Below are 10,464 nucleotides of genomic sequence, written 5' to 3' on the forward strand. Positions count from 1 at the left end.
ATGCAGGCACACAGGTTTTTACGGACATTTGGTCTCGTAACTCGTGATGTGATGGTGTCCTTGATGTGTTGACCAGTTGTAAAGATCCTCTCCCTGAGCTCTTCTTGCGGTGTTTATCGGTGTCTTGTAAACTAAGTCTTTCATTTGGCTCCAAATGTAAAAGTCGCAAGGCGTCTTGAGCAAGACGTGTAATGTTCTTTAATTGTATTGTTCATTGATCCCATTCACATGAAGATGAATGAAGTGTTATTTCTTGAACACAAATCTGAATGTTAGCAACATTTGTACCTTGTTGGATAGCTGATGACTCAAGGAAGTAATTTAAGTAATTTGTACGCTTCGTGTCATACCATTTTTGTTAATAATACGTTGCCTAGTAAACTAAGAGTGTTTTCTTTTTATCATCATTTGTAAGTTTAGACTCACCCGTTACTTACATGTGATTGTTATTTGAGAAAATACTTTTTTTCAACGAACCACTTATTTGTTAGCTATCAGAAAACGCTGAAATATGTGCCATACAATGAGCAGTTTTTCCTCAATTCATCTTTTTATGTGGAAAATTGTCATTTTTTTAAAAAAAAAAACAATAGAAATTCGATTATCTCAAAAACTATTAATTTTCGGACGGGGTATCATATAGTCAAATTTATTGCAAATTGCCTGTACTTTAACCCCTTTCAGGGAATACATCTAATTACAGGTCACCCTGTATACTTTCATCTTACATTCATTTACCAATCACCTTCCTTTTCAATCGAAGTTAAACACAGCTGGAGCTGTGCAACGTCATAAACACACATGCGCGCGGCGGTAATGACACTCCGGATTGTGGGAATACCCACCAAGGAAGGTCTTGACATATGTCGCGGCGGAAATGAACAGATAAGAAGCCTCGGCGCAAATGACTCGGCGCAAGCGACATGGACTTAAGATCATTGTTGCCACATGAAGGAAAATTTCCCTTTTGGAGGGAAATTTGGAGCTAATTTTAAGTGAAAAGGGAAAAGGGAAATTCGATGAAAAATAGCGAATTTTCAGGGAAATTTTAAGACAGACGCAATATTAATTATATTAAACATTATAAGAGATTACAGTTTTGAAAATGAGATATTTTTTTAAAAAAAAAATCGTATACTTTGTTTCGAGAGGAGGGGTGGAATTTGGGTTGGTCTACAACTGGCTACCGTTTGGGGCTGGAGGTTATTGACCATTCACCCTTATGACCCGGGTTTGGGATTGGGTGGCTAATTGCAAAGATGGGGATGAGTGATGATATGATGAAGTTTATGAATGGGCACTCACAAACAGCCATCCCAGGCGGGGATTCGGACCCAGGACCACTGGCGTCGTAGCATTTCAAAGTTAAATTGTTTAACATTTTATACATACATACGAACATGGATCAACGATAATATTTATTATTATTATTATTATTATTATTATTATTAATTCTTTAGATGAAAGGAAAAATGGGCGAAAAAGGGAAATTTTACCCCTTGCAAAGGGAAATTGTGCTTACAGATTGTGGCAACACTGCTCATGATGCAACGCTCTGAAGCAGAAGAGACTTGACTATTTCTTTTAACTATTTTTCCGTCTCATTTTTCACAGACTGGAATTTTCCTTATCTTGTTTCTCCTATCGCCTCTTCTCATATTCTGAAGGTTATTCCTTATAATCCGAGTTCTTTGTACTCGCTTTGTACAGCGGTCAAATATAGAGACTAAGTGATGCGATATATTACAATTAGAATTAGTAATAGTTATTATTAAAATATTTACATAGACATTAAATAATATAAATTACATTGGGCACATTACACTGGAAATTATCTTCCTCATTTTACAGGTGGAAATCGTGAGTGGTTGATTCAGTTGGTGTTTTAAGTCCCTTTTATGCACAGTAAGTATATAATCGGGACTGGACCTACAGTTTGAAGTGGGATTCAAACCATGAAGTGCTTCCACCGGGTATCGAACAGGGGACCCTTTGATTACAAGGCGACGACGTTACCACTGAGCAATCGACGGCGCCCTGATTTCGATTTAAGAAACATTCAGACCTAAAAATTACCAAAATAAAATATGCTCTTATGACCTAAAATTTTACAAAATATACAAAATAAAATATGCTCTTATGACCTAAAATTTTACAAAATATACAAAATAAAATATGCTCTTATGACCTAAAATTTTACAAAATATGCACTATCATTTGAAAAATATGCCCTTATAACTACTGTTTCTAACTTATGCTGAAATATTTTCATATACATACTATTTTTTTAGTTCACTTTATGGACCCTGATGAGTTGAAATGTGAATTTTCAATTAAAAATGAAAAAGATTTTGCTGCAGTCCAAAAAAAAATACACCCTCGGGTGAACACGGGAGTAAGAACGAATCCACTTGGAAAGTGACTGTATATTTCTTGAAAAAGTTAAAATATTGCTACGCCCCTTGTGGGTACGTACTTACATGTTATTTACCACGGCTACAGATATCTTAATCTCAGGGGGATAGGTTCTTTGTTTGAGAATTCCAAATAAGAAAGCGTTTTATAGCCAAGAGGATATAGTGAAATGCGGATCTATATTCTGCGAACTTGACAAAATACAGAGAAAATATATATATCTATATATATATATATATACGTATGTATAATCGAAAAGGCTTCTTCTTCTTTTAATATGGAAAAGGCTTCTTCTTCTTTTATTATCAAAAGGCTTCTTCTTCTTTGATAATCGAAAAGGCTTCTTCTTCTTTTCTTCGTTTAATTTATTATCTTCCTTTAAAGCGTAATCTTATTTATGTGCTCGCTTTTCCCCCGCTTCTTTGTCAAACAATACAAGCTATACTTGTAGAAAGAGTAGGGTCGACTAAACTGACAATAGCGCCACCTCCTATTTGACGACCAGAGGGGAATAACCAGGATCGCTAATAACAAGCGCTGCCAATGGCCCAGTGCGACTAATAAAAAGCGCAACCGAAAAGTGCTTCGGGGCGTCTAATTTGACACAGCGCCACCGAGGACAAACAACCAAAACACTGACGATGTTCTCCTCGTCAGGAAAATAAAAAGAGATAGATTTCTGAATTCGTTCGTTTACTTAATAACTTTCCTAAACGTTTCATATGCGGCCATATTCTAAACTCTTTTAATTTACTATATACAACATTCTATATACTTCTTTTATAGTATTTGAACTCTTCTTTTATATATTTCTCAATTTACTATAATATATATAATCCCTCTTTTCCGCTCTAAGTTTTTTATAATTTCCCTTGCTCCTTTTATATAGCGTGCTGCCATCTCTCGTCGATTCCGAGAAACCATTCCTCCTTGCAACTTTCATTGTGTCATCGAAACTGGCACGTGACAATATGCTGATTATGACCGAAAATCCATCAAAATATGCTTTATCACGTAGAAACGGCCAAATATGCCCTTAATTCAATTAATGTCTTCACAACATGAATCTCTATATATTTAAGGAACACATAACCCTTACCAAAAGAAATATGCTAAGTCATAAAAACCCTAGCTCTAGATATGACATGTGATCTATTTGATTAAACTCTCGAAGGAGACGAAACTGACAGCAAATTTCCGTCTCGACTCCATTTTTAAATGGCGATATCGATCTCGTATTGAAAACCGATACTTGTATCGATGGCATTGTATCTCGAGACCACGTACGAGGAACTTGCAAATCCGTTAAATGCTATCACTGACGCGGAATTGGAATTCAATTGTTTTCCTTGAAGAAAGTTTAGCAAATTGTATTTTCTTCCTGGTTATCGAAAATTACTATCATTGTGCAAATTCCTCTTAAACATATCAAAGCAGGAAAAACTGCGCCATGAACAAAAACGGAAATGTTACACACAAGGAAAACTACAAATGTAAGCAGAAAAATTAACGAGACAGTTCATTACAAGAAACACAGTAAGCAATGAAGATTAATAACAATGAGGATGTTCTAAGTACTCTCTTCTCTGAATTTGTACTTATATGCATAGGCGTGCGCACGGGGCCATAACGTTCGCAGATTTTTTCCATGAAGGTGCAAGCAAGGTATTTTTCCATGGAGCATATTACCTCGATAATAGTATTGCCCCCTCAAAAAACACCACTTCAATTTGAAATTATCGCATAATAATTAATGTAAATTACCATGACTGAAATTTTAATTTTAATTTAAAATTTTGGGTGCGTCAGCACTTAGGCTATTTTGCACCCGTCATATTATACGGGGTCCAGCCCCTTACCGTTACAAATAACAACTCTAACGTTGCCATACTAAAATCTTAAAATATTCTGACTTCCGTTAAAAGCTGAGGCTGTAAACGGGTACTCAGCACACATAAGGACAAAACACAGAATTATACTGTCCATAGTGCCAGTCGCCAGAGCCTCGTTCGTCTGCAAAATGAAGTCCAGGGTGTACTACGTGGAAGTGAGGTTGACAATTGGGTGTACTACATGGAAGTTCACCTTTTACACCCTACTATTACTGAAATCAAATTATATGTGTAAAATATATACTTTTAGGATGACATTCGTTTTCAAAGGGGTAGGGGTGGCCATTTTTTCCCCCCTTCCAGACGTTCCATGCCCCTATATTATTATACTTTCCCTTAGAAATTTAGTGTAGAGGAATCTTATTGCTGTTATTAAACGATATTATACTCTTAAAGAAAATGAACATATTTTCAAGCCGATGAAAATTCGAAGCAACTACGGGGGAAGGGGGTTGGTTCAGTTGTGCAACCACAAGAGGGCAGGGGGGCATTGCCTTCTCCCAACCTTGGATGGAAATCAATTCTAGGGGGCAAACATTAAAGTAAAAGAATATAAGACTAGCAGAATCTAAGAGTAACAGGACAAAAGGATACTGAAGATGGAATTAGTTTTCACGTCTTTCTTGCATTATTTCTTCCAGACAGCCAGGAGCACCTGCAGGGGGGCAGAGAGGGGCAATTGCCCACTAGACTTCAAATTTTATACAAATAAAAATTAATTTCATAAAATTTTCTTGCTCGCTTCGCTCGTAATATCTGCTATCCTTATAGTATTGTCAAGTTCAGATTAGTAGTAGTTAGGGGGCTACGAGATTTATTCCTCTACGCCGAACGATCTGAATGAGAAAAATTGTAAAAGAGAATGCCATGGCATCCCATGGAATTATTTGTGTGCTATTAAATCAATACTGTTTGCAATTTATATAAATTTGGATCAAAAAATTTTCTTCCTCGCTTCGCTCGTTCTTTCCTTTTTGTAATGCATTGTGGATTACCAGAGGGACAAGTAAGAACAATTAAGTACTTCACACAGTTGCTGCTATAACAGTTTGGTTTGGAGGAAAAGGGACGTTATATCATTTGGTTTGTTATGGGGCGGATGAATTGATTATGTAATGTATTTAAATCATATGTTTTATATATATACACACACCACATGCACGCACATAGTATATATACCCATCAATGGCATAAAACTAAAAGAGTGAGATAAAATGAGATTTTTCTTTCCCGACTAAACTTTCATCAAGGCTTTTGCCCCCCTCCCCTCGTAATCAGAGGGTCTGCGCACGCCTATGCTTATATGCACTTTTGAAATACTGCTCTGAAACCCCCTTTTTGAGAGCAGTATTGCTCAGTTTATCATCAGAATGAATATGCGTCCACGAAACTCCTCTTTTAACTAACTACGATCTAGTCTTGTTAAGGCTCGGCTGGACCTTTGGCATGCAAATGGGCGAATTTTTTCAAATTTTCCTGTCCATTCGAAAAACTTCTTGGATATTTCAAAATATGAAACATTACATCACCTTAGAATTCCTTCTAGAGCATTGACGTGAATTTTCATGTAGTTTTCTTTCATTGCTGTCTAGATATTGTCAATAGTTTAATAGACTTATGTAATCACAAAAATATTGATAATATCTAGACAACAGTGAAAGAAAACTACACGAAATTTCACGTCAATGCTCTAGAAGGAATTCTAAGCTGATGTAATGTTTCATATTTTGAAATATCCAAGAAGTTTTTTGAATGGACAGGAAAATTTGAAAAAATTCGCCCATTTGCATGGAGCCTTAAACCCGGAGGTTTATGGCTGCAGCAACACAAGCCTTCCAGCATCTGTCTGTTCATATCCTGGACAAGATCAATTTAATCTTTTCCATCCTTACAGATTTCCTTTAGATCTATCTCAACGTTATCCCTCCATCTTCGTCTTGGCCTTGCTACACGTCTCTTACCATCGGGTTTCCAAACAAGAATCCTGTAAACTCTTCTTTCCTCTCTCATTCGTGCCACATGGCCTGCCCATCTAAGTCTTCTCGAAGCTCCTCTTTTATCTAGAAAAATAGCCGACCCACTAGGCGGCTACTACTCCAGGGGTCCCGGGTTCGATTCATTGATTTTTATAGTATGCTATACAGGCTATTTTTCCCCGTCCCGCAATACAGGAATAATGATTGATTGATTGATTTGGTGTTTTAAGTCCACTTTATGCACAGTAAGGCTAATCGGGACTGGACCTACAGTTTATAGTGGAATCCGAACCACTGTGTGCGTCCACCGGGAATCGAACCCAGGACCCCTTGAATACAAGGCTACGACGCTACCACTGGCAATACAGGAATAAGCGCCTTAAATAAAACAAACAGATTGATAACAAGAAAATGAAACATCTCTCTCAAAACCTTTTCTACTCAATTTTTAACCCTTAAACGGGCAAACATATATGACATGCTGAAAAAAATTAATTAATAGGATACATGCTATGTTTTCAGTATAATTATGACAAAAATATTTTATTTTTACATATTTATGTATTACATAATGAGATACATAATGTATCCTGTGAGATACATTGCCCATTAGAGACATACATGTAATTATACATAGGTAAACAGTGCTCCTACAATGATTAGAATCGTACCATATAAAATATAATCGTTCCACATTTCCTTCTTAGTATAATGAATATTCAAAAATATATTTAGTAAGAAAATGAAGAAAAACGTAAAATTAAGTATTTTTGTGTTATAATAATGTGCTACAATCACCAATTACATAACATTTTACAGACATATGCTTGTTATTTATCTTCTACCTACTTTTGGTGAAATGCTGAAAAGCAGTTCCTTGTTTTTGAACCTGTCAACCATTGACACATAATATGCAAAGACCTTTCTCTGTAATTTTTGACCAATGCCCAACACTGTCATATCTTATATCTTGAAGTGGAGGTGGTGCTATTCGATGCTTTACTTATTTCTGTGGTAAGTCTATTTGAGATGGTCTTCCCCGTTTTGGTGTATGTGAGTGAATGAGACCATTAGCTATGTCCATCCTGAAAGTTTTCAATGTTTTCAAACTTTTTTCTTCCTTTTGCTTCGACATCACGACGATCTTTGGATATACAAGAGCTAGCCAGAGTCACAGTTTGTTCTGTCCACATGGGTGGCGTGGATCTGACAGATATGCTCATAGCATTGTACAGAACACCTCTGAAAATACGGCTTGAATCTGGAAACAAATTATTGAGTCATCGTAGATAATGATTTTCTTCTTTTCTAAGAAATGAAATTGAAATAAGAAATTATGTTATTGTTTGCATTTATGTTGGATAATTGTAATTTCTAATCCTTGAAAGAAATACAAGATGCACTAAAGTCATCCTGTGTCAAAATTGATGTATCTCTTCACATGATACATTTACTGGTTTTCAATTTTCAAATTTGAAAATAAAATGTGGCATGATCTGAAATTATCACAAATCCGTGCTTTTACTTTCGTCTTCCCTCTTCCGATTTGGTCAGTTTTCCAGGAGGAACCATAAAACTTCCATGGTGGTATTGTGATATCCTGTGAAAGAAGAGGCAGTTGTATGAAAACAAATGTAAAATGCTAACAAAATATTTTCCATTTCATTCAAATGCACATACTCTAGTGGAAATTATTATTTTAGAAATGGTGTAACTATTCATGTTGTTCAAAGTGGAGTCAACGTAAGTGCTGTCATAATATTCTAGTAAAAGAGAAAGAGAAAATATTGAGAAACTAAAGTGAGAAAAAAGAACGAGACACGATGCAATTTCTTTTACAATGATACTATATTTCTACATATCTTCATATGTAAAAAAAAAAACATTTGTATATTAGAAAATAACCCTACAAATTACAACAACATAAAATACGACATTTATACTGAGCAAAAGCAATGGTAGAGTACACAGAATGTTCAAGAGAACATGCATTCTACATGTATTTCCTTCTGTATTTGCTTAGAATGTGATAAGGTGAAATTGTCCTTTTTTGGGCAATGTATCCCTGTAGATACACACAAATAAAGAACTGGCTCACAACGTACTTGGTAACAATTTCAAGTATTATAAATATTAGAAGTTTTCTAATAACTTCGATACACATTTATTTCATGCTCACGTCTTACAAAATTAAATAAAAATAGGTCAACAAGAAATAAACTTACCACCCCATTGTTAGAGCTCCTACTGCAAGATGCCATGGTCCTCTCCATGCAACTGTGCATGCAGTTCTACAAACATCCAACAGATGGCACACGAGTAGAATCGTCAAAACGCACGTATCTCACGATCCACACTGCCCGTTTGCTCAACTCAAGCGCAGAGATCCAGGGGGTGCTATTCCGGCTTCCCGCGCTACGGCGGCACGTGAAGGTCTTCTGCTAGAGTGACGTCAAAAAGGGGATCCCTCAGCTTCGGGCCGCTTAATAACATGTAAAATCATACAAGTTTATCGCCTCATAGAGGCGATTATAACTCTTGGGAAGCAATGTTTATAACATGTAGCTCTTCTTCACTGCTTTCCCGTACCTTCTCAAGTTAACTGAGGATGGCAAACGAATAAATTCATGCTGAATTCAGCAAAAAGGGAATCAATGTCTTTGGTTCTTTAACACTATTTGTCTACACTTCTACACGCAGCAATAAAGTTGGTTGGTTGGTTGATTGGTTGATTTGGTATTTTAAGTCCACTTTATGCACAGTAAGGCTAATCGGGACTGGACCTACAGGTTAAAGTGGAATCCGAACCACCATGTGCCTTCACCGGGTATCGACCCCGGGACCCCTTGATTACGAGACACAGCAATGAAGTTAAATGATTATTAGATGAGAGTCTCATCTTGAGACGAGCACAATAGATAGAACACACGAAAAATCGTAAAGTGAAACAATTTTAAATGCCTGTGTGTGCTGGAGAGGGGTGGGAGTAGAGTCTCGTGCGCATATTTTCATGCAAATAGTTTACTAATTTAATTAATTATACCATGGACATAACTGCAACAGGATCGAGAGAGTAAGATTGAACGGAAAGGCTTAAGTAAGTCCCTCTACATGTATATAACGGGTCTCCATGACAGCATAACGCTTTAGGAAGCCAGAGGCCCCAGTTTGAACCATAGTAAGGCATATAGCAATGTTTGTCTCATTCTCCACTCATTAGTTCATCATTCATCCTCATAGTAGCGATCAACCCAGTATAAATTCGTCTTTAAATGAACGACACATACATACGTATTGATTTATTATTATTTCGTTTTTCTGCTACTTCTGGCTAATCGCGAAGAAGAGGATGAATCGTGATAAGATGAGGCGGATGAAGGGACAATCATAAACATGTAAAGACAACACAATACGAGCCCCACCAAGGATTATAATGGCCACGAGTCCAGACGCCAGAGCCTCGCTAGTCACTAGTATGTAAAATGCAGTGGTATGAGTTCTGTCGAGTTGCATCCACGAGAAGCTCCAAAATGTCGGTGTTGTGTGCGTGTGAATAAAACTATTATTATTATGAAGTTACAGTTACGCAATAATAAACGTCTAAGCCGTAGGAATGCAAATATTGCCATCAGTTTCAATAATACGAATGTCTATAACAGTATCCTTCTTATTTAATTTTTATTTAACACGTAGTGTTTTTTTTTTTATACGGAAGAAACATGCATCAAATTATGTCAATATATTGTACATATATTCAGGTAGTGTTGTATTGTAAAAATTTCCAGCAGTAGAATTTCAGCAACTTCTTTGCAGGGGCGACTTATTGTTGACAAGAATTAATTGAAGTTACTGCTGCGTAACATAATAAGTACGAGTATATTGCAAAATCATAGACAAAATGCAGTGGGTGGAGGATGTCTATGCAATATATCCTAGTGGGGGAATTTTCTTTAAGAGGATTTTCTTAACTAGAGAGATAGCATTCCAAAACCTTTCCCTCTTTGAGCACTGCTGCCTCTCCTGTGAAAAAATCTTGCGTTCGTCCTTGTCAAATTGCGTCATTACGAGGCAAATATTTGTTTTTCTTATTTTTGGGTTGCTTTCCTGTAACTTTTACCTAATTGGAAGGCGAGGATGAGTAACGAATTGATGAAATTGATGGACACCCGCAAAGGGACACA

General features: G+C 36.5%; 1 protein-coding gene across 1 annotated transcript in view; it reads right to left on the minus strand.

The window, feature by feature from the left end:
• The window catches only part of LOC145979436 (zinc-regulated GTPase metalloprotein activator 1-like), a 180,669-nt gene extending 172,143 nt beyond the window's left edge, over positions 1-8,526 (minus strand). The window contains exon 1 of the mRNA XM_083112329.1: positions 8,509-8,526. The gene's annotated coding sequence lies outside the window, so the exon portion shown is untranslated. The remainder of the gene's footprint in view (positions 1-8,508) is intronic.
• Positions 8,527-10,464: the final 1,938 nt, after the last annotated feature.

The sequence above is a fragment of the Lepisma saccharinum genome, chromosome 26 (assembly GCF_977018435.1).
Source record: "Lepisma saccharinum chromosome 26, izLepSacc3.1, whole genome shotgun sequence".
Taxonomy (NCBI): domain Eukaryota; kingdom Metazoa; phylum Arthropoda; class Insecta; order Zygentoma; family Lepismatidae; genus Lepisma; species Lepisma saccharinum.